The sequence below is a fragment of the Schistocerca gregaria genome, chromosome 11 (genome assembly GCF_023897955.1).
Source record: "Schistocerca gregaria isolate iqSchGreg1 chromosome 11, iqSchGreg1.2, whole genome shotgun sequence".
Lineage (NCBI taxonomy): Eukaryota > Metazoa > Arthropoda > Insecta > Orthoptera > Acrididae > Schistocerca > Schistocerca gregaria.
In genome coordinates this window covers 10,865,647-10,889,410 of record NC_064930.1, presented here as the reverse complement: position 1 = coordinate 10,889,410, position 23,764 = coordinate 10,865,647, and the positions used below count along the sequence as shown (strand labels likewise).

General features: G+C 46.8%; 30 non-coding genes across 30 annotated transcripts; all 30 read right to left on the bottom strand.

Annotated features, from left to right (window-relative positions):
• Positions 1-330: 330 nt before the first annotated feature.
• On the bottom strand, positions 331-403 carry Trnar-ucg (transfer RNA arginine (anticodon UCG)). The gene has a single exon. It is a non-coding gene; the product is annotated as a tRNA-Arg (tRNA).
• Positions 404-1,844: 1,441 nt separating this feature from the next.
• Positions 1,845-1,917, bottom strand: Trnar-ucg (transfer RNA arginine (anticodon UCG)). Its single transcript has one exon. It is a non-coding gene; the product is annotated as a tRNA-Arg (tRNA).
• A 507-nt stretch (positions 1,918-2,424) lies between these two features.
• On the bottom strand, positions 2,425-2,496 carry Trnat-agu (transfer RNA threonine (anticodon AGU)). Its single transcript has one exon. It is a non-coding gene; the product is annotated as a tRNA-Thr (tRNA).
• An 842-nt stretch (positions 2,497-3,338) lies between these two features.
• Positions 3,339-3,411, bottom strand: Trnar-ucg (transfer RNA arginine (anticodon UCG)). Its single transcript has one exon. It is a non-coding gene; the product is annotated as a tRNA-Arg (tRNA).
• Positions 3,412-4,851: 1,440 nt separating this feature from the next.
• Positions 4,852-4,924, bottom strand: Trnar-ucg (transfer RNA arginine (anticodon UCG)). The gene has a single exon. It is a non-coding gene; the product is annotated as a tRNA-Arg (tRNA).
• Positions 4,925-5,839: 915 nt separating this feature from the next.
• Trnak-cuu (transfer RNA lysine (anticodon CUU)) lies at positions 5,840-5,912 on the bottom strand. The gene has a single exon. It is a non-coding gene; the product is annotated as a tRNA-Lys (tRNA).
• Positions 5,913-6,362: 450 nt separating this feature from the next.
• On the bottom strand, positions 6,363-6,435 carry Trnar-ucg (transfer RNA arginine (anticodon UCG)). Its single transcript has one exon. It is a non-coding gene; the product is annotated as a tRNA-Arg (tRNA).
• A 912-nt stretch (positions 6,436-7,347) lies between these two features.
• Trnak-cuu (transfer RNA lysine (anticodon CUU)) lies at positions 7,348-7,420 on the bottom strand. Its single transcript has one exon. It is a non-coding gene; the product is annotated as a tRNA-Lys (tRNA).
• A 450-nt stretch (positions 7,421-7,870) lies between these two features.
• Positions 7,871-7,943, bottom strand: Trnar-ucg (transfer RNA arginine (anticodon UCG)). Its single transcript has one exon. It is a non-coding gene; the product is annotated as a tRNA-Arg (tRNA).
• A 483-nt stretch (positions 7,944-8,426) lies between these two features.
• Trnat-agu (transfer RNA threonine (anticodon AGU)) lies at positions 8,427-8,498 on the bottom strand. The gene has a single exon. It is a non-coding gene; the product is annotated as a tRNA-Thr (tRNA).
• Positions 8,499-9,340: 842 nt separating this feature from the next.
• Trnar-ucg (transfer RNA arginine (anticodon UCG)) lies at positions 9,341-9,413 on the bottom strand. The gene has a single exon. It is a non-coding gene; the product is annotated as a tRNA-Arg (tRNA).
• A 918-nt stretch (positions 9,414-10,331) lies between these two features.
• On the bottom strand, positions 10,332-10,404 carry Trnak-cuu (transfer RNA lysine (anticodon CUU)). The gene has a single exon. It is a non-coding gene; the product is annotated as a tRNA-Lys (tRNA).
• Positions 10,405-10,854: 450 nt separating this feature from the next.
• Trnar-ucg (transfer RNA arginine (anticodon UCG)) lies at positions 10,855-10,927 on the bottom strand. The gene has a single exon. It is a non-coding gene; the product is annotated as a tRNA-Arg (tRNA).
• Positions 10,928-11,830: 903 nt separating this feature from the next.
• Trnak-cuu (transfer RNA lysine (anticodon CUU)) lies at positions 11,831-11,903 on the bottom strand. The gene has a single exon. It is a non-coding gene; the product is annotated as a tRNA-Lys (tRNA).
• Positions 11,904-12,353: 450 nt separating this feature from the next.
• On the bottom strand, positions 12,354-12,426 carry Trnar-ucg (transfer RNA arginine (anticodon UCG)). Its single transcript has one exon. It is a non-coding gene; the product is annotated as a tRNA-Arg (tRNA).
• Positions 12,427-12,930: 504 nt separating this feature from the next.
• Trnat-agu (transfer RNA threonine (anticodon AGU)) lies at positions 12,931-13,002 on the bottom strand. The gene has a single exon. It is a non-coding gene; the product is annotated as a tRNA-Thr (tRNA).
• Positions 13,003-13,340: 338 nt separating this feature from the next.
• Positions 13,341-13,413, bottom strand: Trnak-cuu (transfer RNA lysine (anticodon CUU)). The gene has a single exon. It is a non-coding gene; the product is annotated as a tRNA-Lys (tRNA).
• Positions 13,414-13,863: 450 nt separating this feature from the next.
• On the bottom strand, positions 13,864-13,936 carry Trnar-ucg (transfer RNA arginine (anticodon UCG)). The gene has a single exon. It is a non-coding gene; the product is annotated as a tRNA-Arg (tRNA).
• Positions 13,937-14,842: 906 nt separating this feature from the next.
• Trnak-cuu (transfer RNA lysine (anticodon CUU)) lies at positions 14,843-14,915 on the bottom strand. The gene has a single exon. It is a non-coding gene; the product is annotated as a tRNA-Lys (tRNA).
• A 450-nt stretch (positions 14,916-15,365) lies between these two features.
• Positions 15,366-15,438, bottom strand: Trnar-ucg (transfer RNA arginine (anticodon UCG)). Its single transcript has one exon. It is a non-coding gene; the product is annotated as a tRNA-Arg (tRNA).
• A 914-nt stretch (positions 15,439-16,352) lies between these two features.
• On the bottom strand, positions 16,353-16,425 carry Trnak-cuu (transfer RNA lysine (anticodon CUU)). The gene has a single exon. It is a non-coding gene; the product is annotated as a tRNA-Lys (tRNA).
• Positions 16,426-16,875: 450 nt separating this feature from the next.
• Positions 16,876-16,948, bottom strand: Trnar-ucg (transfer RNA arginine (anticodon UCG)). Its single transcript has one exon. It is a non-coding gene; the product is annotated as a tRNA-Arg (tRNA).
• Positions 16,949-17,458: 510 nt separating this feature from the next.
• Trnat-agu (transfer RNA threonine (anticodon AGU)) lies at positions 17,459-17,530 on the bottom strand. Its single transcript has one exon. It is a non-coding gene; the product is annotated as a tRNA-Thr (tRNA).
• Positions 17,531-18,383: 853 nt separating this feature from the next.
• On the bottom strand, positions 18,384-18,456 carry Trnar-ucg (transfer RNA arginine (anticodon UCG)). Its single transcript has one exon. It is a non-coding gene; the product is annotated as a tRNA-Arg (tRNA).
• Positions 18,457-19,371: 915 nt separating this feature from the next.
• On the bottom strand, positions 19,372-19,444 carry Trnak-cuu (transfer RNA lysine (anticodon CUU)). Its single transcript has one exon. It is a non-coding gene; the product is annotated as a tRNA-Lys (tRNA).
• Positions 19,445-19,894: 450 nt separating this feature from the next.
• Trnar-ucg (transfer RNA arginine (anticodon UCG)) lies at positions 19,895-19,967 on the bottom strand. Its single transcript has one exon. It is a non-coding gene; the product is annotated as a tRNA-Arg (tRNA).
• Positions 19,968-20,874: 907 nt separating this feature from the next.
• Trnak-cuu (transfer RNA lysine (anticodon CUU)) lies at positions 20,875-20,947 on the bottom strand. The gene has a single exon. It is a non-coding gene; the product is annotated as a tRNA-Lys (tRNA).
• Positions 20,948-21,397: 450 nt separating this feature from the next.
• Positions 21,398-21,470, bottom strand: Trnar-ucg (transfer RNA arginine (anticodon UCG)). Its single transcript has one exon. It is a non-coding gene; the product is annotated as a tRNA-Arg (tRNA).
• Positions 21,471-22,908: 1,438 nt separating this feature from the next.
• Trnar-ucg (transfer RNA arginine (anticodon UCG)) lies at positions 22,909-22,981 on the bottom strand. Its single transcript has one exon. It is a non-coding gene; the product is annotated as a tRNA-Arg (tRNA).
• A 522-nt stretch (positions 22,982-23,503) lies between these two features.
• Trnat-agu (transfer RNA threonine (anticodon AGU)) lies at positions 23,504-23,575 on the bottom strand. The gene has a single exon. It is a non-coding gene; the product is annotated as a tRNA-Thr (tRNA).
• Positions 23,576-23,764: the final 189 nt, after the last annotated feature.

The window sequence follows — 23,764 nt, the reverse complement described above, 5'->3', positions numbered from 1 at the left end:
CTTTTATTTCATAATCATTTCTGAGAGGTAAAGGAATTGCATGACAATCTGCAGAGCTAGCGGCGTCAAAATTAACACACATACTTGACGTGACTCAAAAGCCGAACGAGTTACTTTCCGACGTTGTTTTAGATGTGCAAGTGCCAGTCAAACCTCGCGGTGAGGGCACTCTGCCGACCATTTCGCTAGTTAACACCGGTCTTCTTGTGTGTGTTTCAAGCTCAAGACCATCTCCAAGCACAAAATGGTCAACAGCAACATTCAGACGGTTTCGTACTGCACAATTGCTACATTAAAACGGTATGTTTGTTTCTCAGAACTGGAAAAACACGACCGTGACAGGATTCGAACCTGCAATCTTCGGATCCGAAGTCCGACGCCTTATCCATTAGGCCACACGGTCACTAACGACCAAGTATAACTTATATACGATTCATCTCGAAACGCTCACACCCCCTGAGGAATTGTGTTTTCGTTCCACACAGCCGCTGCCCCTTACTCTTTCCCACCCATTCGTTACATTCAACCTCTTACGAGACCCACCAAACATAGACAGGAAAACAAGACCACACACTTTGCGCAATCGGAATCGATGGCAGGGTGTCCCTCGCCGCATTTGCTACGATGGCCATTTGCTAATTCTGCAGAAGCGGCGGCGGCGACGACGACGACGACGACGACGACGACGACCGCGAGAGGCTCAGAGATTTGTGAGAAATACATCTATAAAATGTAATTCAGAATGCCTCGTCCCACCTTATGCCGTACCGCTTTGGCAAATGCTCTATCAGCGCCATTCGCCTTAATCACATCTGAGAGTAATTCTTAATAAAACGCCTCTCGCTAATTGTTCGCCATCACAGATACTGTTTGCTATACGGCCATGACGCGCAACTGATTTCCAAAATTCGTCTTCCTCCTGTAAGGATGGAACTCACGACTCCTGGTTTACTAGACCAGTGCTCTACCACTGAGCTAAAGAGGCGCGGCCTAGCGGAACTCTTGCGTACTTCGTCCGTACGGTCGTCTGAATCTTCAGTCTTCAGCTGACAACACTTCATATTTTTGACTAATATTAGCAGCTATGGCAACCCATCACTGCTTGGCTACACATCTGACACGTAGCCGATGTTCTCTCCAAACAAAACCACCTGCACTTCAGAACATGACTTTCACATGTCTACAAAATCACCTTCACCTTCAAATACAGTTTTCTTGCGACTGATTGAGACGTAGGCAAATTTTAAAGTTGCTATTTCCATTACATCACGTTAATCAGAAAATCGGTAATTTACATCTGCAGTGGAGAAAAATTCCGTTCCGCCCAGCGAAGGGCTCGAACTCACGACCTTGTGATTAAGAGTCTCATGCTCTACCGACGGAGCTAGCCGTGCTGCCTCGTTGGGTACCTCCTGGGTAGCAGATCACACAGTACTCGTTTGGGTTGGTTGGTCCCATACAGAATCTCTCCATGCTGCCTAATGTTTTCCTAACGACACTCGTCACGTACTTCACTTTTATTTCATAATCATTTCTGAGAGGTAAAGGAATTGCATGACAATCTGCAGAGCTAGCGGCGTCAAAATTAACACACATACTTGACGTGACTCAAAAGCCGGACGAGTTACTTTCCGACGTTGTTTTAGATGTGCAAGTGCCAGTCAAACCTCGCGGTGAGGGCACTCTGCCGACCATTTCGCTAGTTAACAACGGTCTTCTTGTGTGTGTTTCAAGCTCAAGACCATCTCCAAGCACAAAATGGTCAACAGCAACATTCAGACGGTTTCGTACTGCACAATTGCTACATTAAAACGGTATGTTTGTTTCTCAGAACTGGAAAAACACGACCGTGACAGGATTCGAACCTGCAATCTTCGGATCCGAAGTCCGACGCCTTATCCATTAGGCAACACAGTCACTGACGACCAAGTATAACTTATATACGATTCATCTCGAAACGCTCACACCCCCTGAGGAATAGTGTTTTCGTTCCACACAGCCGCTGCCCCTTACTCTTTCCCACCCATTCGTTACATTCAACCTCTTACGAGACCCACCAAACATAGACAGGAAAACAAGACCACACACTTTGCGCAATCGGAATCGATGGCAGGGTGTCCCTCGCCGCATTTGCTACGATGGCCATTTGCTAATTCTGCAGAAGCGGCGACGACGACGACGACGACGACGACGACGACGACCGCGGGAGGCTCAGAGATTTGTGAGAAATACATCTATAAAATGTAATTCAGAATGCCTCGTCCCACCTTATGCCGTACCGCTTTGGCAAATGCTTTATCAGCGCCATTCGCCTTAATCACATCTGAGAGTAATTCTTAATAAAACGCCTCTCGCTAATTGTTCGCCATCACAGATACTGTTTGCTATACGGCCATGACGCGCAACTGATTTCCAAAATTCGTCTTCCTCCTGTGAGGATGGAACTCACGACTCCTGGTTTACTAGACCAGTGCTCTACCACTGAGCTAAAGAGGCGCGGCCTAGCGGAACTTTTGCGTACTTCGTCCGTACGGTCGTCTGAATCTTCAGACTTCAGCTGACAACACTTCATATTTTTCACTAATATTTGCAGCTATGGCGACCCATTACTGCTTGGATACACATCTCTCCAAACAAAATCACCTGCACTTCAGAACATGACTTTCACACATGTCTACAAAATCACCTTCACCTTCAAATACAGTTTTCTTGCGACTGATTGAGACGTAGGCAAATTTTAAAGTTGCTATTTCCATTACATCACGTTAATCAGAAAATCGGTAATTTACATCTGCAGTGGAGAAAAATTCCGTTCCGCCCAGCGAAGGGCTCGAACCCACGACCCTGTGATTAAGAGTCTCATGCTCTACCGACGGAGCTAGCCGTGCTGCCTCTTTGGGTACCTCCTGGGTAGCAGATCACACAGTACTCGTTTGGGTTGGTTGGTCCCATACAGAATCTCTCCATGCTGCCTAATGTTTTCCTAACGACACTCGTCACGTACTTCACTTTTATTCCATCATCATTTCTGAGAGGTAAAGGAATTGCATGACAATCTGCAGAGCTAGCGGCGTCAAAATTAACACACATACTTGACGTGACTCAAAAGCCGAACGAGTTACTTTCCGACGTTGTTTTAGATGTGCAAGTGCCAGTCAAACCTCGCGGTGAGGGCACTCTGCCGACCATTTCTCTAGTTAACACCGGTCTTCTTGTGTGTGTTTCAAGCTCAAGACCATCTTCAAGCACAAAATGGTCAACAGCAACATTCAGACGGTTTCGTACTGCACAATTGCTACATTAAAACGGTATGTTTGTTTCTCAGAACTGGAAAAACACGACCGTGACAGGATTCGAACCTGCAATCTTCGGATCCGAAGTCCGACGCCTTATCCATTAGGCCACACGGTCACTGACGACCAAGTATAACTTATATACGATTCATCTCGAAACGCTCACACCCCCTGAGGAATTGTGTTTTCGTTCCACACAGCCGCTGCCCCTTACTCTTTCCCACCCATTCGTTACATTCAACCTCTTACGAGACCGACCAAACATAGACAGGAAAACAAGACCACACACTTTGCGCAATCGGAATCGATGGCAGGATATCCCTCGCCGCATTTGCTACGATGGCCGTTTGCTAATTCTGCAGAAGCGGCGGCGGCGACGACGACGACGACGACGACGACGACCGCGAGAGGCTCAGAGATTTGTGAGAAATACATCTATAAAATGTAATTCAGAATGCCTCGTCCCACCTTATGCCGTACCGCTTTGGCAAATGCTTTATCAGCGCCATTCGCCTTAATCACATCTGAGAGTAATTCTTAATAAAACGCCTCTCGCTAATTGTTCGCCATCACAGATACTGTTTGCTATACGGCCATGACGCGCAACTGATTTCCAAAATTCGTCTTCCTCCTGTGAGGATGGAACTCACGACTCCTGGTTTACTAGACCAGTGCTCTACCACTGAACTAAAGAGACGCGGCCTAGCGGAACTTTTGCGTACTTCGTCCGTACGGTCGTCTGAATCTTCAGACTTCAGCTGACAACACTTCATATTTTTCACTAATATTTGCAGCTATGGCGACCCATTACTGCTTGGATACACATCTGACACGTAGCCGATGTTCTCTCCAAACAAAATCACCTGCACTTCAGAACATGACTTTCACACATGTCTACAAAATCACCTTCACCTTCAAATACAGTTTTCTTGCGACTGATTGAGACGTAGGCAAATTTTAAAGTTGCTATTTCCATTACATCACGTTAATCAGAAAATCGGTAATTTACATCTGCAGTGGAGAAAAATTCCGTTCCGCCCAGCGAAGGGCTCGAACCCACGACCCTGTGATTAAGAGTCTCATGCTCTACCGACGGAGCTAGCCGTGCTGCCTCGTTGGGTACCTCCTGGGTAGCAGATCACACAGTACTCGTTTGGGTTGGTTGGTCCCATACAGAATCTCTCCATGCTGCCTAATGTTTTCCTAACGACACTCGTCACGTACTTCACTTTTATTCCATCATCATTTCTGAGAGGTAAAGGAATTGCATGACAATCTGCAGAGCTAGCGGCGTCAAAATTAACACACATACTTGACGTGACTCAAAAGCCGAACGAGTTACTTTCCGACGTTGTTTTAGATGTGCAAGTGCCAGTCAAACCTCGCGGTGAGGGCACTCTGCCGACCATTTCTCTAGTTAACACCGGTCTTCTTGTGTGTGTTTCAAGCTCAAGACCATCTTCAAGCACAAAATGGTCAACAGCAACATTCAGACGGTTTCGTACTGCACAATTGCTACATTAAAACGGTATGTTTGTTTCTCAGAACTGGAAAAACACGACCGTGACAGGATTCGAACCTGCAATCTTCGGATCCGAAGTCCGACGCCTTACCCATTAGGCCACACGGTCACTGACGACCAAGTATAACTTATATACGATTCATCTCGAAACGCTCACACCCCCTGAGGAATTGTGTTTTCGTTCCACACAGCCGCTGCCCCTTACTCTTTCCCACCCATTCGTTACATTCAACCTCTTACGAGACCGACCAAACATAGACAGGAAAACAAGACCACACACTTTGCGCAATCGGAATCGATGGCAGGGTATCCCTCGCCGCATTTGCTACGATGGCCATTTGCTAATTCTGCAGAAGCGGCGGCGGCGACGACGACGACGACGAAGACGACGACCTCGGGAGGCTCAGAGATTTGTGAGAAATACATCTATAAAATGTAATTCAGAATGCCTCGTCCCACCTTATGCCGTACCGCTTTGGCAAATGCTTTATCAGCGCCATTCGCCTTAATCACATCTGAGAGTAATTCTTAATAAAACGCCTCTCGCTAATTGTTCGCCATCACAGATACTGTTTGCTATACGGCCATGACGCGCAACTGATTTCCAAAATTCGTCTTCCTCCTGTAAGGATGGAACTCACGACTCCTGGTTTACTAGACCAGTGCTCTACCACTGAGCTAAAGAGGCGCGGCCTAGCGGAACTCTTGCGTACTTCGTCCGTACGGTCGTCTGAATCTTCAGACTTCAGCTGACAACACTTCATATTTTTGACTAATATTAGCAGCTATGGCAACCCATTACTGCTTGGCTACACATCTGAGACGTAGCCGATGTTCTCTCCAAACAAAACCACCTGCACTTCAGAACATGACTTTCACATGTCTACAAAATCACCTTCACCTTCAAATACAGTTTTCTTGCGACTGATTGAGACGTAGGCAAATTTTAAAGTTGCTATTTCCATTACATCACGTTAATCAGAAAATCGGTAATTTACATCTGCAGTGGAGAAAAATTCCGTTCCGCCCAGCGAAGGGCTCGAACCCACGACCCTGTGATTAAGAGTCTCATGCTCTACCGACTGAGCTAGCCGTGCTGCCTCGTTGGGTACCTCCTGGGTAGCAGATCACACAGTACTCGTTTGGGTTGGTTGGTCCCATACAGAATCTCTCCATGCTGCCTAATGTTTTCCTAACGACACTCGTCACGTACTTCACTTTTATTTCATAATCATTTCTGAGAGGTAAAGGAATTGCATGACAATCTGCAGAGCTAGCGGCGTCAAAATCAACACACATACTTGACGTGACTCAAAAGCCGGACGAGTTACTTTCCGACGTTGTTTTAGATGTGCAAGTGCCAGTCAAACCTCGCGGTGAGGGCACTCTGCCGACCATTTCTCTAGTTAACACCGGTCTTCTTGTGTGTGTTTCAAGCTCAAGACCATCTTCAAGCACAAAATGGTCAACAGCAACATTCAGACGGTTTCGTACTGCACAATTGCTACATTAAAACGGTATGTTTGTTTCTCAGAACTGGAAAAACACGACCGTGACAGGATTCGAACCTGCAATCTTCGGATCCGAAGTCCGACGCCTTATCCATTAGGCAACACGGTCACTGACGACCAAGTATAACTTATATACGATTCATCTCGAAACGCTCACACCCCCTGAGGAATAGTGTTTTCGTTCCACACAGCCGCTGCCCCTTACTCTTTCCCACCCATTCGTTACATTCAACCTCTTACGAGACCCACCAAACATAGACAGGAAAACAAGACCACACACTTTGCGCAATCGGAATCGATGGCAGGGTATCCCTCGCCGCATTTGCTACGATGGCCATTTGCTAATTCTGCAGAAGCGGCGGCGGCGACGACGACGACGAAGACGACGACCGCGGGAGGCTCAGAGATTTGTGAGAAATACATCTATAAAATGTAATTCAGAATGCCTCGTCCCACCTTATGCCGTACCGCTTTGGCAAATGCTTTATCAGCGCCATTCGCCTTAATCACATCTGAGAGTAATTCTTAATAAAACGCCTCTCGCTAATTGTTCGCCATCACAGATACTGTTTGCTATACGGCCATGACGCGCAACTGATCTCCAAAATTCGTCTTCCTCCTGTAAGGATGGAACTCACGACTCCTGGTTTACTAGACCAGTGCTCTACCACTGAGCTAAAGAGGCGCGGCCTAGCGGAACTCTTGCGTACTTCGTCCGTACGGTCGTCTGAATCTTCAGACTTCAGCTGACAACACTTCATATTTTTGACTAATATTAGCAGCTATGGCAACCCATTACTGCTTGGCTACACATCTGACACGTAGCCGATGTTCTCTCCAAACAAAACCACCTGCACTTCAGAACATGACTTTCACATGTCTACAAAATCACCTTCACCTTCAAATACAGTTTTCTTGCGACTGATTGAGACGTAGGCAAATTTTAAAGTTGCTATTTCCATTACATCACGTTAATCAGAAAATCGGTAATTTACATCTGCAGTGGAGAAAAATTCCGTTCCGCCCAGCGAAGGGCTCGAACCCACGACCCTGTGATTAAGAGTCTCATGCTCTACCGACTGAGCTAGCCGTGCTGCCTCGTTGGGTACCTCCTGGGTAGCAGATCACACAGTACTCGTTTGGGTTGGTTGGTCCCATACAGAATCTCTCCATGCTGCCTAATGTTTTCCTAACGACACTCGTCACGTACTTCACTTTTATTTCATAATCATTTCTGAGAGGTAAAGGAATTGCATGACAATCTGCAGAGCTAGCGGCGTCAAAATTAACACACATACTTGACGTGACTCAAAAGCCGGACGAGTTACTTTCCGACGTTGTTTTAGATGTGCAAGTGCCAGTCAAACCTCGCGGTGAGGGCACTCTGCCGACCATTTCGCTAGTTAACAACGGTCTTCTTGTGTGTGTTTCAAGCTCAAGACCATCTCCAAGCACAAAATGGTCAACAGCAACATTCAGACGGTTTCGTACTGCACAATTGCTACATTAAAACGGTATGTTTGTTTCTCAGAACTGGAAAAACACGACCGTGACAGGATTCGAACCTGCAATCTTCGGATCCGAAGTCCGACGCCTTATCCATTAGGCAACACGGTCACTGACGACCAAGTATAACTTATATACGATTCATCTCGAAACGCTCACACCCCCTGAGGAATAGTGTTTTCGTTCCACACAGCCGCTGCCCCTTACTCTTTCCCACCCATTCGTTACATTCAACCTCTTACGAGACCCACCAAACATAGACAGGAAAACAAGACCACACACTTTGCGCAATCGGAATCGATGGCAGGGTGTCCCTCGCCGCATTTGCTACGATGGCCATTTGCTAATTCTGCAGAAGCGGCGACGACGACCGCGGGAGGCTCAGAGATTTGTGAGAAATACATCTATAAAATGTAATTCAGAATGCCTCGTCCCACCTTATGCCGTACCGCTTTGGCAAATGCTTTATCAGCGCCATTCGCCTTAATCACATCTGAGAGTAATTCTTAATAAAACGCCTCTCGCTAATTGTTCGCCATCACAGATACTGTTTGCTATACGGCCATGACGCGCAACTGATTTCCAAAATTCGTCTTCCTCCTGTGAGGATGGAACTCACGACTCCTGGTTTACTAGACCAGTGCTCTACCACTGAGCTAAAGAGGCGCGGCCTAGCGGAACTTTTGCGTACTTCGTCCGTACGGTCGTCTGAATCTTCAGACTTCAGCTGACAACACTTCATATTTTTCACTAATATTTGCAGCTATGGCGACCCATTACTGCTTGGATACACATCTCTCCAAACAAAATCACCTGCACTTCAGAACATGACTTTCACACATGTCTACAAAATCACCTTCACCTTCAAATACAGTTTTCTTGCGACTGATTGAGACGTAGGCAAATTTTAAAGTTGCTATTTCCATTACATCACGTTAATCAGAAAATCGGTAATTTACATCTGCAGTGGAGAAAAATTCCGTTCCGCCCAGCGAAGGGCTCGAACCCAAGACCCTGTGATTAAGAGTCTCATGCTCTACCGACTGAGCTAGCCGTGCTGCCTCGTTGGGTACCTCCTGGGTAGCAGATCACACAGTACTCGTTTGGGTTGGTTGGTCCCATACAGAATCTCTCCATGCTGCCTAATGTTTTCCTAACGACACTCGTCACGTACTTCACTTTTATTTCATAATCATTTCTGAGAGGTAAAGGAATTGCATGACAATCTGCAGAGCTAGCGGCGTCAAAATTAACACACATACTTGACGTGACTCGAAAGCCGAACGAGTTACTTTCCGACGTTGTTTTAGATGTGCAAGTGCCAGTCAAACCTCGCGGTGAGGGCACTCTGCCGACCATTTCGCTAGTTAAAACCGGTCTTCTTGTGTGTGTTTCAAGCTCAAGACCATCTCCAAGCACAAAATGGTCAACAGCAACATTCAGACGGTTTCGTACTGCACAATTGCTACATTAAAACGGTATGCTTGTTTCTCAGAACTGGAAAAGCACGACCGTGACAGGATTCGAACCTGCAATCTTCGGATCCGAAGTCCGACGCCTTATCCATTAGGCCACACGGTCACTGACGACCAAGTATAACTTATATACGATTTATCTCGAAACGCTCACACCCCCTGAGGAATTGTGTTTTCGTTCCACACAGCCGCTGCCCCTTACTCTTTCCCACCCATTCGTTACATTCAACCTCTTACGAGACCGACCAAACATAGACAGGAAAACAAGACCACACACTTTGCGCAATCGGAATCGATGGCAGGATGTCCCTCGCCGCATTTGCTACGATGGCCATTTGCTAATTCTGCAGAAGCGGCGGCGGCGACGACGACGACGACGACGACAACGACGACCGCGAGAGGCTCAGAGATTTGTGAGAAATACATCTATAAAATGTAATTCAGAATGCCTCGTCCCACCTTATGCCGTACCGCTTTGGCAAATGCTTTATCAGCGCCATTCGCCTTAATCACATCTGAGAGTAATTCTTAATAAAACGCCTCTCGCTAATTGTTCGCCATCACAGATACTGTTTGCTATACGGCCATGACGCGCAACTGATTTCCAAAATTCGTCTTCCTCCTGTAAGGATGGAACTCACGACTCCTGGTTTACTTGACCAGTGCTCTACCACTGAGCTAAAGAGGCGCGGCCTAGCGGAACTCTTGCGTACTTCGTCCGTACGGTCGTCTGAATCTTCAGACTTCAGCTGACAACACTTCATATTTTTGACTAATATTAGCAGCTATGGCAACCCATTACTGCTTGGCTACACATCTGAGACGTAGCCGATGTTCTCTCCAAACAAAACCACCTGCACTTCAGAACATGACTTTCACATGTCTACAAAATCACCTTCACCTTCAAATACAGTTTTCTTGCGACTGATTGAGACGTAGGCAAATTTTAAAGTTGCTATTTCCATTACATCACGTTAATCAGAAAATCGGTAATTTACATCTGCAGTGGAGAAAAATTCCGTTCCGCCCAGCGAAGGTCTCGAACCCACGACCCTGTGATTAAGAGTCTCATGCTCTACCGACTGAGCTAGCCGTGCTGCCTCGTTGGGTACCTCCTGGGTAGCAGATCACACAGTACTCGTTTGGGTTGGTTGGTCCCATACAGAATCTCTCCATGCTGCCTAATGTTTTCCTAACGACACTCGTCACGTACTTCACTTTTATTTCATAATCATTTCTGAGAGGTAAAGGAATTGCATGACAATCTGCAGAGCTAGCGGCGTCAAAATTAACACACATACTTGACGTGACTCAAAAGCCGGACGAGTTACTTTCCGACGTTGTTTTAGATGTGCAAGTGCCAGTCAAACCTCGCGGTGAGGGCACTCTGCCGACCATTTCGCTAGTTAACAACGGTCTTCTTGTGTGTGTTTCAAGCTCAAGACCATCTCCAAGCACAAAATGGTCAACAGCAACATTCAGACGGTTTCGTACTGCACAATTGCTACATTAAAACGGTATGTTTGTTTCTCAGAACTGGAAAAACACGACCGTGACAGGATTCGAACCTGCAATCTTCGGATCCGAAGTCCGACGCCTTATCCATTAGGCCACACGGTCACTGACGACCAAGTATAACTTATATACGATTCATCTCGAAACGCTCACACCCCCTGAGGAATAGTGCTTTCGTTCCACACAGCCGCTGCCCCTTACTCTTTCCCACCCATTCGTTACATTCAACCTCTTACGAGACCCACCAAACATAGACAGGAAAACAAGACCACACACTTTGCGCAATCGGAATCGATGGCAGGGTGTCCCTCGCCGCATTTGCTACGATGGCCATTTGCTAATTCTGCAGAAGCGGCGGCGGCGACGACGACGACGACCGCGGGAGGCTCAGAGATTTGTGAGAAATACATCTATAAAATGTAATTCAGAATGCCTCGTCCCACCTTATGCCGTACCGCTTTGGCAAATGCTTTATCAGCGCCATTCGCCTTAATCACATCTGAGAGTAATTCTTAATAAAACGCCTCTCGCTAATTGTTCGCCATCACAGATACTGTTTGCTATACGGCCATGACGCGCAACTGATCTCCAAAATTCGTCTTCCTCCTGTAAGGATGGAACTCACGACTCCTGGTTTACTAGACCAGTGCTCTACCACTGAGCTAAAGAGGCGCGGCCTAGCGGAACTCTTGCGTACTTCGTCCGTACGGTCGTCTGAATCTTCAGACTTCAGCTGACAACACTTCATATTTTTGACTAATATTAGCAGCTATGGCAACCCATTACTGCTTGGCTACACATCTGACACGTAGCCGATGTTCTCTCCAAACAAAACCACCTGCACTTCAGAACATGACTTTCACATGTCTACAAAATCACCTTCACCTTCAAATACAGTTTTCTTGCGACTGATTGAGACGTAGGCAAATTTTAAAGTTGCTATTTCCATTACATCACGTTAATCAGAAAATCGGTAATTTACATCTGCAGTGGAGAAAAATTCCGTTCCGCCCAGCGAAGGGCTCGAACCCACGACCTTGTGATTAAGAGTCTCATGCTCTACCGACTGAGCTAGCCGTGCTGCCTCGTTGGGTACCTCCTGGGTAGCAGATCACACAGTACTCGTTTGGGTTGGTTGGTCCCATACAGAATCTCTCCATGCTGCCTAATGTTTTCCTAACGACACTCGTCACGTACTTCACTTTTATTTCATAATCATTTCTGAGAGGTAAAGGAATTGCATGACAATCTGCAGAGCTAGCGGCGTCAAAATTAACACACATACTTGACGTGACTCAAAAGCCGGACGAGTTACTTTCCGACGTTGTTTTAGATGTGCAAGTGCCAGTCAAACCTCGCGGTGAGGGCACTCTGCCGACCATTTCGCTAGTTAACAACGGTCTTCTTGTGTGTGTTTCAAGCTCAAGACCATCTCCAAGCACAAAATGGTCAACAGCAACATTCAGACGGTTTCGTACTGCACAATTGCTACATTAAAACGGTATGTTTGTTTCTCAGAACTGGAAAAACACGACCGTGACAGGATTCGAACCTGCAATCTTCGGATCCGAAGTCCGACGCCTTATCCATTAGGCAACACGGTCACTGACGACCAAGTATAACTTATATACGATTCATCTCGAAACGCTCACACCCCCTGAGGAATAGTGTTTTCGTTCCACACAGCCGCTGCCCCTTACTCTTTCCCACCCATTCGTTACATTCAACCTCTTACGAGACCCACCAAACATAGACAGGAAAACAAGACCACACACTTTGCGCAATCGGAATCGATGGCAGGGTGTCCCTCGCCGCATTTGCTACGATGGCCATTTGCTAATTCTGCAGAAGCGGCGGCGGCGACGACGACGACGACGACGACGACCGCGGGAGGCTCAGAGATTTGTGAGAAATACATCTATAAAATGTAATTCAGAATGCCTCGTCCCACCTTATGCCGTACCGCTTTGGCAAATGCTTTATCAGCGCCATTCGCCTTAATCACATCTGAGAGTAATTCTTAATAAAACGCCTCTCGCTAATTGTTCGCCATCACAGATACTGTTTGCTATACGGCCATGACGCGCAACTGATTTCCAAAATTCGTCTTCCTCCTGTGAGGATGGAACTCACGACTCCTGGTTTACTAGACCAGTGCTCTACCACTGAGCTAAAGAGGCGCGGCCTAGCGGAACTTTTGCGTACTTCGTCCGTACGGTCGTCTGAATCTTCAGACTTCAGCTGACAACACTTCATATTTTTCACTAATATTTGCAGCTATGGCGACCCATTACTGCTTGGATACACATCTGACACGTAGCCGATGTTCTCTCCAAACAAAATCACCTGCACTTCAGAACATGACTTTCACACATGTCTACAAAATCACCTTCACCTTCAAATACAGTTTTCTTGCGACTGATTGAGACGTAGGCAAATTTTAAAGTTGCTATTTCCATTACATCACGTTAATCAGAAAATCGGTAATTTACATCTGCAGTGGAGAAAAATTCGGTTCCGCCCAGCGAAGGGCTCGAACCCACGACCCTGTGATTAAGAGTCTCATGCTCTACCGACTGAGCTAGCCGTGCTGCCTCGTTGGGTACCTCCTGGGTAGCAGATCACACAGTACTCGTTTGGGTTGGTTGGTCCCATACAGAATCTCTCCATGCTGCCTAATGTTTTCCTAACGACACTCGTCACGTACTTCACTTTTATTTCATCATCATTTCTGAGAGGTAAAGGAATTGCATGACAATCTGCAGAGCTAGCGGCGTCAAAATTAACACACATACTTGACGTGACTCAAAAGCCGAACGAGTTACTTTCCGACGTTGTTTTAGATGTGCAAGTGCCAGTCAAACCTCGCGGTGAGGGCACTCTGCCGACCATTTCGCTAGTTAACACCGGTCTTCTTGTGTGTGTTTCAAGCTCAAGACCATCTTCAAGCACAAGATGGTCAACAGCAACATTCAGACGGTTTCGTACTGCACAATTGCTACATTAAAACGGTATGTTTGTTTCTCAGAACTGGAAAAACACGACCGTGACAGGATTCGAACCTGCAATCTTCGGATCCGAAGTCCGACGCCTTACCCATTAGGCCACACGGTCACTGACGACCAAGTATAACTTATATACGATTCATCTCGAAACGCTCACACCCCCTGAGGAATTGTGTTTTCGTTCCACACAGCCGCTGCCCCTTACTCTTTCCCACCCATTCGTTACATTCAACCTCTTACGAGACCCACCAAACATAGACAGGAAAACAAGACCACACACTTTGCGCAATCGGAATCGATGGCAGGGTATCCCTCGCCGCATTTGCTACGATGGCCATTTGCTAATTCTGCAGAAGCGGCGGCGGCGACGACGACGACGAAGACGACGACCTCGGGAGGCTCAGAGATTTGTGAGAAATACATCTATAAAATGTAATTCAGAATGCCTCGTCCCACCTTATGCCGTACCGCTTTGGCAAATGCTTTATCAGCGCCATTCGCCTTAATCACATCTGAGAGTAATTCTTAATAAAACGCCTCTCGCTAATTGTTCGCCATCACAGATACTGTTTGCTATACGGCCATGACGCGCAACTAATTTCCAAAATTCGTCTTCCTCCTGTGAGGATGGAACTCACGACTCCTGGTTTACTAGACCACTGCTCTACCACTGAGCTAAAGAGGCGCGGCCTAGCGGAACTTTTGCGTACTTCGTCCGTACGGTCGTCTGAATCTTCAGACTTCAGCTGACAACACTTCATATTTTTCACTAATATTGGCAGCTATGGCGACCCATTACTGCTTGGATACACATCTGACACGTAGCCGATGTTCTCTCCAAACAAAACCACCTGCACTTCAGAACATGACTTTCACATGTCTACAAAATCACCTTCACCTTCAGTTTTCTTGCGACTGATTGAGACGTAGGCAAATTTTAAAGTTGCTATTTCCATTACATCACGTTAATCAGAAAATCGGTAATTTACATCTGCAGCGGAGAAAAATTCCGTTCCGCCCAGCGAAGGGCTCGAACCCACGACCCTGTGATTAAGAGTCTCATGCTCTACCGACTGAGCTAGCCGTGCTGCCTCGTTGGGTACCTCCTGGGTAGCAGATCACACAGTACTCGTTTGGGTTGGTTGGTCCCATACAGAATCTCTCCATGCTGCCTAATGTTTTCCTAACGACACTCGTCACGTACTTCACTTTTATTTCATAATCATTTCTGAGAGGTAAAGGAATTGCATGACAATCTGCAGAGCTAGCGGCGTCAAAATTAACACACATACTTGACGTGACTCGAAAGCCGAACGAGTTACTTTCCGACGTTGTTTTAGATGTGCAAGTGCCAGTCAAACCTCGCGGTGAGGGCACTCTGCCGACCATTTCGCTAGTTAAAACCGGTCTTCTTATGTGTGTTTCAAGCTCAAGACCATCTCCAAGCACAAAATGGTCAACAGCAACATTCAGACGGTTTCGTACTGCACAATTGCTACATTAAAACGGTATGTTTGTTTCTCAGAACTGGAAAAGCACGACCGTGACAGGATTCGAACCTGCAATCTTCGGATCCGAAGTCCGACGCCTTATCCATTAGGCCACACGGTCACTGACGACCAAGTATAACTTATATACGATTCATCTCGAAACGCTCACACCCCCTGAGGAATTGTGTTTTCGTTCCACACAGCCGCTGCCCCTTACTCTTTCCCACCCATTCGTTACATTCAACCTCTTACGAGACCGACCAAACATAGACAGGAAAACAAGACCAAACACTTTGCGCAATCGGAATCGATGGCAGGATGTCCCTCGCCGCATTTGCTACGATGGCCGTTTGCTAATTCTGCAGAAGCGGCGGCGGCGACGACGACGACGACGACGACGACCGCGAGAGGCTCAGAGATTTGTGAGAAATACATCTATAAAATGTAATTCAGAATGCCTCGTCCCACCTTATGCCGTACCGCTTTGGCAAATGCTTTATCAGCGCCATTCGCCTTAATCACATCTGAGAGTAATTCTTAATAAAACGCCTCTCGCTAATTGTTCGCCATCACAGATACTGTTTGCTATACGGCCATGACGCGCAACTGATTTCGAAAATTCGTCTTCCTCCTGTAAGGATGGAACTCAGGACTCCTGGTTTACTAGACCAGTGCTCTACCACTGAGCTAAAGAGGCGCGGCCTAGCGGAACTTTTGCGTACTTCGTCCGTACGGTCGTCTGAATCTTCAGACTTCAGCTGACAACACTTCATATTTTTCACTAATATTTGCAGCTATGGCGACCCATTACTGCTTGGATACACATCTGACACGTAGCCGATGTTCTCTCCAAACAAAATCACCTGCACTTCAGAACATGACTTTCACACATGTCTACAAAATCACCTTCACCTTCAAATACAGTTTTCTTGCGACTGATTGAGACGTAGGCAAATTTTAAAGTTGCTATTTCCATTACATCACGTTAATCAGAAAATCGGTAATTTACATCTGCAGTGGAGAAAAATTCGGTTCCGCTCAGCGAAGGGCTCGAACCCACGACCCTGTGATTAAGAGTCTCATGCTCTACCGACTGAGCTAGCCGTGCTGCCTCGTTGGGTACCTCCTGGGTAGCAGATCACACAGTACTCGTTTGGGTTGGTTGGTCCCATACAGAATCTCTCCATGCTGCCTAATGTTTTCCTAACGACACTCGTCACGTACTTCACTTTTATTTCATCATCATTTCTGAGAGGTAAAGGAATTGCATGACAATCTGCAGAGCTAGCGGCGTCAAAATTAACACACATACTTGACGTGACTCAAAAGCCGAACGAGTTACTTTCCGACGTTGTTTTAGATGTGCAAGTGCCAGTCAAACCTCGCGGTGAGGGCACTCTGCCGACCATTTCGCTAGTTAACACCGGTCTTCTTGTGTGTGTTTCAAGCTCAAGACCATCTTCAAGCACAAGATGGTCAACAGCAACATTCAGACGGTTTCGTACTGCACAATTGCTACATTAAAACGGTATGTTTGTTTCTCAGAACTGGAAAAACACGACCGTGACAGGATTCGAACCTGCAATCTTCGGATCCGAAGTCCGACGCCTTACCCATTAGGCCACACGGTCACTGACGACCAAGTATAACTTATATACGATTCATCTCGAAACGCTCACACCCCCTGAGGAATTGTGTTTTCGTTCCACACAGCCGCTGCCCCTTACTCTTTCCCACCCATTCGTTACATTCAACCTCTTACGAGACCGACCAAACATAGACAGGAAAACAAGACCACACACTTTGCGCAATCGGAATCGATGGCAGGGTATCCCTCGCCGCATTTGCTACGATGGCCATTTGCTAATTCTGCAGAAGAGGCGGCGGCGACGACGACGACGACGACGAAGACGACGACCTCGGGAGGCTCAGAGATTTGTGAGAAATACATCTATAAAATGTAATTCAGAATGCCTCGTCCCACCTTATGCCGTACCGCTTTGGCAAATGCTTTATCAGCGCCATTCGCCTTAATCACATCTGAGAGTAATTCTTAATAAAACGCCTCTCGCTAATTGTTCGCCATCACAGATACTGTTTGCTATACGGCCATGACGCGCAACTGATTTCCAAAATTCGTCTTCCTCCTGTGAGGATGGAACTCACGACTCCTGGTTTACTAGACCAGTGCTCTACCACTGAGCTAAAGAGGCGCGGCCTAGCGGAACTTTTGCGTACTTCGTCCGTACGGTCGTCTGAATCTTCAGACTTCAGCTGACAACACTTCATATTTTTCACTAATATTTGCAGCTATGGCGACCCATTACTGCTTGGATACACATCTGACACGTAGCCGATGTTCTCTCCAAACAAAACCACCTGCACTTCAGAACATGACTTTCACATGTCTACAAAATCACCTTCACCTTCAGTTTTCTTGCGACTGATTGAGACGTAGGCAAATTTTAAAGTTGCTATTTCCATTACATCACGTTAATCAGAAAATCGGTAATTTACATCTGCAGCGGAGAAAAATTCCGTTCCGCCCAGAGAAGGGCTCGAACCCACGACCCTGTGATTAAGAGTCTCATGCTCTACCGACTGAGCTAGCCGTGCTGCCTCGTTGGGTACCCCCTGGGTAGCAGATCACACAGTACTCGTTTGGGTTGGTTGGTCCCATACAGAATCTCTCCATGCTGCCTAATGTTTTCCTAACGACACTCGTCACGTACTTCACTTTTATTTCATAATCATTTCTGAGAGGTAAAGGAATTGCATGACAATCTGCAGAGCTAGCGGCGTCAAAATTAACACACATACTTGACGTGACTCAAAAGCCGAACGAGTTACTTTCCGACGTTGTTTTAGATGTGCAAGTGCCAGTCAAACCTCGCGGTGAGGGCACTCTGCCGACCATTTCGCTAGTTAAAACCGGTCTTCTTGTGTGTGTTTCAAGCTCAAGACCATCTCCAAGCACAAAATGGTCAACAGCAACATTCAGACGGTTTCGTACTGCACAATTGCTACATTAAAACGGTATGTTTGTTTCTCAGAACTGGAAAAGCACGACCGTGACAGGATTCGAACCTGCAATCTTCGGATCCGAAGTCCGACGCCTTATCCATTAGGCCACACGGTCACTGACGACCAAGTATAACTTATATACGATTAATCTCGAAACGCTCACACCCCCTGAGGAATTGTGTTTTCGTTCCACACAGCCGCTGCCCCTTACTCTTTCCCACCCATTCGTTACATTCAACCTCTTACGAGACCGACCAAACATAGACAGGAAAACAAGACCACACACTTTGCGCAATCGGAATCGATGGCAGGATGTCCCTCGCCGCATTTGCTACGATGGCCGTTTGCTAATTCTGCAGAAGCGGCGGCGGCGACGACGACGACGACGACGACGACGACGACCGCGAGAGGCTCAGAGATTTGTGAGAAATACATCTATAAAATGTAATTCAGAATGCCTCGTCCCACCTTTTGCCGTACCGCTTTGGCAAATGCTTTATCAGCGCCATTCGCCTTAATCACATCTGAGAGTAATTCTTAATAAAACGCCTCTCGCTAATTGTTCGCCATCACAGATACTGTTTGCTATACGGCCATGACGCGCAACTGATTTCCAAAATTCGTCTTCCTCCTGTAAGGATGGAACTCAGGACTCCTGGTTTACTAGACCAGTGCTCTACCACTGAGCTAAAGAGGCGCGGCCTAGCGGAACTTTTGCGTACTTCGCCGCACGGTCGTCTGAATCATCAGACTTCAGCTGACAACACTTCATATTTTTGACTAATATTAGCAGCTATGGCGACCCATTACTGCTTGGCTACACATCTGACACGTAGCCGATGTTCTCTAAACAAAACCACCTGCACTTCAGAACATGACTTTCACATGTCTACAAAATCACCTTCACCTTCAAATACAGTTTTCTTGCGACTGATTGAGACGTAGGCAAATTTTAAAGTTGCTATTTCCATTACATCACGTTAATCAGAAAATCGGTAATTTACATCCGCAGCGGAGAAAAATTCCGTTCCGCCCAGCGAAGGGCTCGAACCCACGACCCTGTGATTAAGAGTCTCATGCTCTACCGACTGAGCTAGCCGTGCTGCCTCGTTGGGTACCTCCTGGGTAGCAGATCACACAGTACTCGTTTGGGTTGGTTGGTCCCATACAGAATCTCTCCATGCTGCCTAATGTTTTCCTAACGACACTCGTCACGTACTTCACTTTTATTTCATAATCATTTTTGAGAGGTAAAGGAATTGCATGACAATCTGCAGAGCTAGCGGCGTCAAAATTAACACACATACTTGACGTGACTCGAAAGCCGAACGAGTTACTTTCCGACGTTGTTTTAGATGTGCAAGTGCCAGTCAAACCTCGCGGTGAGGGCACTCTGCCGACCATTTCGCTAGTTAAAACCGGTCTTCTTGTGTGTGTTTCAAGCTCAAGACCATCTCCAAGCACAAAATGGTCAACAGCAACATTCAGACGGTTTCGTACTGCACAATTGCTACATTAAAACGGTATGTTTGTTTCTCAGAACTGGAAAAGCACGACCGTGACAGGATTCGAACCTGCAATCTTCGGATCCGAAGTCCGACGCCTTATCCATTAGGCCACACGGTCACTGACGACCAAGTATAACTTATATACGATTCATCTCGAAACGCTCACACCCCCTGAGGAATTGTGTTTTCGTTCCACACAGCCGCTGCCCCTTACTCTTTCCCACCCATTCGTTACATTCAACCTCTTACGAGACCGACCAAACATAGACAGGAAAACAAGACCACACACTTTGCGCAATCGGAATCGATGGCAGGATGTCCCTCGCCGCATTTGCTACGATGGCCGTTTGCTAATTCTGCAGAAGCGGCGGCGGCGACGACGACGACGACGACGACCGCGAGAGGCTCAGAGATTTGTGAGAAATACATCTATAAAATGTAATTCAGAATGCCTCGTCCCACCTTATGCCGTACCGCTTTGGCAAATGCTTTATCAGCGCCATTCGCCTTAATCACATCTGAGAGTAATTCTTAATAAAACGCCTCTCGCTAATTGTTCGCCATCACAGATACTGTTTGCTATACGGCCATGACGCGCAACTGATTTCCAAAATTCGTCTTCCTCCTGTAAGGATGGAACTCAGGACTCCTGGTTTACTAGACCAGTGCTCTACCACTGAGCTAAAGAGGCGCGGCCTAGCGGAACTTTTGCGTACTTCGTCCGTACGGTCGTCTGAATCTTCAGACTTCAGCTGACAACACTTCATATTTTTCACTAATATTTGCAGCTATGGCGACCCATTACTGCTTGGCTACACATCTGACACGTAGCCGATGTTCTCTAAACAAAACCACCTGCACTTCAGAACATGACTTTCACATGTCTACAAAATCACCTTCACCTTCAAATACAGTTTTCTTGCGACTGATTGAGACGTAGGCAAATTTTAAAGTTGCTATTTCCATTACATCACGTTAATCAGAAAATCGGTAATTTACATCTGCAGTGGAGAAAAATTCCGTTCCGCCCAGCGAAGGGCTCGAACCCACGACCCTGTGATTAAGAGTCTCATGCTCTACCGACTGAGCTAGCCGTGCTGCCTCGTTGGGTACCTCCTGGGTAGCAGATCACACAGTACTCGTTTGGGTTGGTTGGTCCCATACAGAATCTCTCCATGCTGCCTAATGTTTTCCTAACGACACTCGTCACGTACTTCACTTTTATTTCATCATCATTTCTGAGAGGTAAAGGAATTGCATGACAATCTGCAGAGCTAGCGGCGTCAAAATTAACACACATACTTGACGTGACTCAAAAGCCGAACGAGTTACTTTCCGACGTTGTTTTAGATGTGCAAGTGCCAGTCAAACCTCGCGGTGAGGGCACTCTGCCGACCATTTCGCTAGTTAACACCGGTCTTCTTGTGTGTGTTTCAAGCTCAAGACCATCTTCAAGCACAAGATGGTCAACAGCAAAATTCAGACGGTTTCGTACTGCACAATTGCTACATTAAAACGGTATGTTTGTTTCTCAGAACTGGAAAAACACGACCGTGACAGGATTCGAACCTGCAATCTTCGGATCCGAAGTCCGACGCCTTATCCATTAGGCCACACGGTCACTGACGACCAAGTATAACTTATATACGATTCATCTCGAAACGCTCACACCCCCTGAGGAATTGTGTTTTCGTTCCACACAGCCGCTGCCCCTTACTCTTTCCCACCCATTCGTTACATTCAACCTCTTACGAGACCGACCAAACATAGACAGGAAAACAAGACCACACACTTTGCGCAATCGGAATCGATGGCAGGATGTCCCTCGCCGCATTTGCTACGATGGCCGTTTGCTAATTCTGCAGAAGCGGCGGCGGCGACGACGACGACGACGACGACGACGACGACCGCGAGAGGCTCAGAGATTTGTGAGAAATACATCTATAAAATGTAATTCAGAATGCCTCGTCCCACCTTATGCCGTACCGCTTTGGCAAATGCTTTATCAGCGCCATTCGCCTTAATCACATCTGAGAGTAATTCTTAATAAAACGCCTCTCGCTAATTGTTCGCCATCACAGATACTGTTTGCTATACGGCCATGACGCGCAACTGATTTCCAAAATTCGTCTTCCTCCTGTAAGGATGGAACTCTGGACTCCTGGTTTACTAGACCAGTGCTCTACCACTGAGCTAAAGAGGCGCGGACTAGCGGAACTTTTGCGTACTTCGCCGCACGGTCGTCTGAATCATCAGACTTCAGCTGACAACACTTCATATTTTTGACTAATATTAGCAGCTATGGCGACCCATTACTGCTTGGCTACACATCTGACACGTAGCCGATGTTCTCTAAACAAAACCACCTGCACTTCAGAACATGACTTTCACATGTCTACAAAATCACCTTCACCTTCAAATACAGTTTTCTTGCGACTGATTGAGACGTAGGCAAATTTTAAAGTTGCTATTTCCATTACATCACGTTAATCAGAAAATCGGTAATTTACATCTGCAGTGGAGAAAAATTCCGTTCCGCCCAGAGAAGGGCTCGAACCCACGACCCTGTGATTAAGAGTCTCATGCCCTACCGACTGAGCTAGCCGAGATGCCTCGTTGGGTACCTCCTGGGTAGCAGATCACACAGTACTCGTTTGGGTTGGTTGGTCCCATACAGAATCTCTCCATGCTGCCTAATGTTTTCCTAACGACACTCGTCACGTACTTCACTTTTATTTCATAATCATTTCTGAGAGGTAAAGGAATTGCATGACAATCTGCAGAGCTAGCGGCGTCAAAATTAACACACATACTTGACGTGACTCAAAAGCCGAACGAGTTACTTTCCGACGTTGTTTTAGATGTGCAAGTGCCAGTCAAACCTCGGGGTGAGGGCACTCTGCCGACCATTTCGCTAGTTAACACCGGTCTTCTTGTGTGTGTTTCAAGCTCAAGACCATCTCCAAGCACAAAATGGTCAACAGCAACATTCAGACGGTTTCGTACTGCACAATTGCTACATTAAAACGGTATGTTTGTTTCTCAGAACTCGAAAAACACGACCGTGACATGATTCGAACCTGCAATCTTCGGATCCGAAGTCCGACGCCTTATCCATTAGGCCACACGGTCACTGACGACAAAGTATTACTTATATACGATTCATCTCGAAACGCTCACACCCCCTGAGGAATTGTGTTTTCGTTCCACACAGCCGCTGCCCCTTACTCTTTCCCACCCATTCGTTACATTCAACCTCTTACGAGACCGACCAAACATAGACAGGAAAACAAGACCACACACTTTGCGCAATCGGAATCGATGGCAGGGTGTCCCTCGCCGCATTTGCTACGATGGCCATTTGCTAATTCTGCAGAAGCGGCGGCGGCGACGACGACGACGACGACGACGACGACGACGAAGACGACGACCGCGAGAGGTACAGAGATTTGTGAGAAATACATCTATAACATGTAATTCAGAATGCCTCGTCCCACCTTATGCCGTACCGCTTTGGCAAATGCTTTATCAGCGCCATTCGCCTTAATCACATCTGAGAGTAATTCTTAATAAAACGCCTCTCGCTAATTGTTCGCCATCACAGATACTGTTTGCTATACGGCCATGACGCGCAACTGATTTCCAAAATTCGTCTTCCTCCTGTGAGGATGGAACTCACGACTCCTGGTTTACTAGACCAGTGCTCTACCACTGAGCTAAAGAGGCGCGGCCTAGCGGAACTTTTGCGTACTTCGTCCGTACGGTCGTCTGAATCTTCAGACTTCAGCTGACAACACTTCATATTTTTGACTAATATTTGCAGCTATGGCGACCCATTACTGCTTGGATACACATCTGACACGTAGCCGATGTTCTCTCCAAACAAAATCACCTGCACTTCAGAACATGACTTTC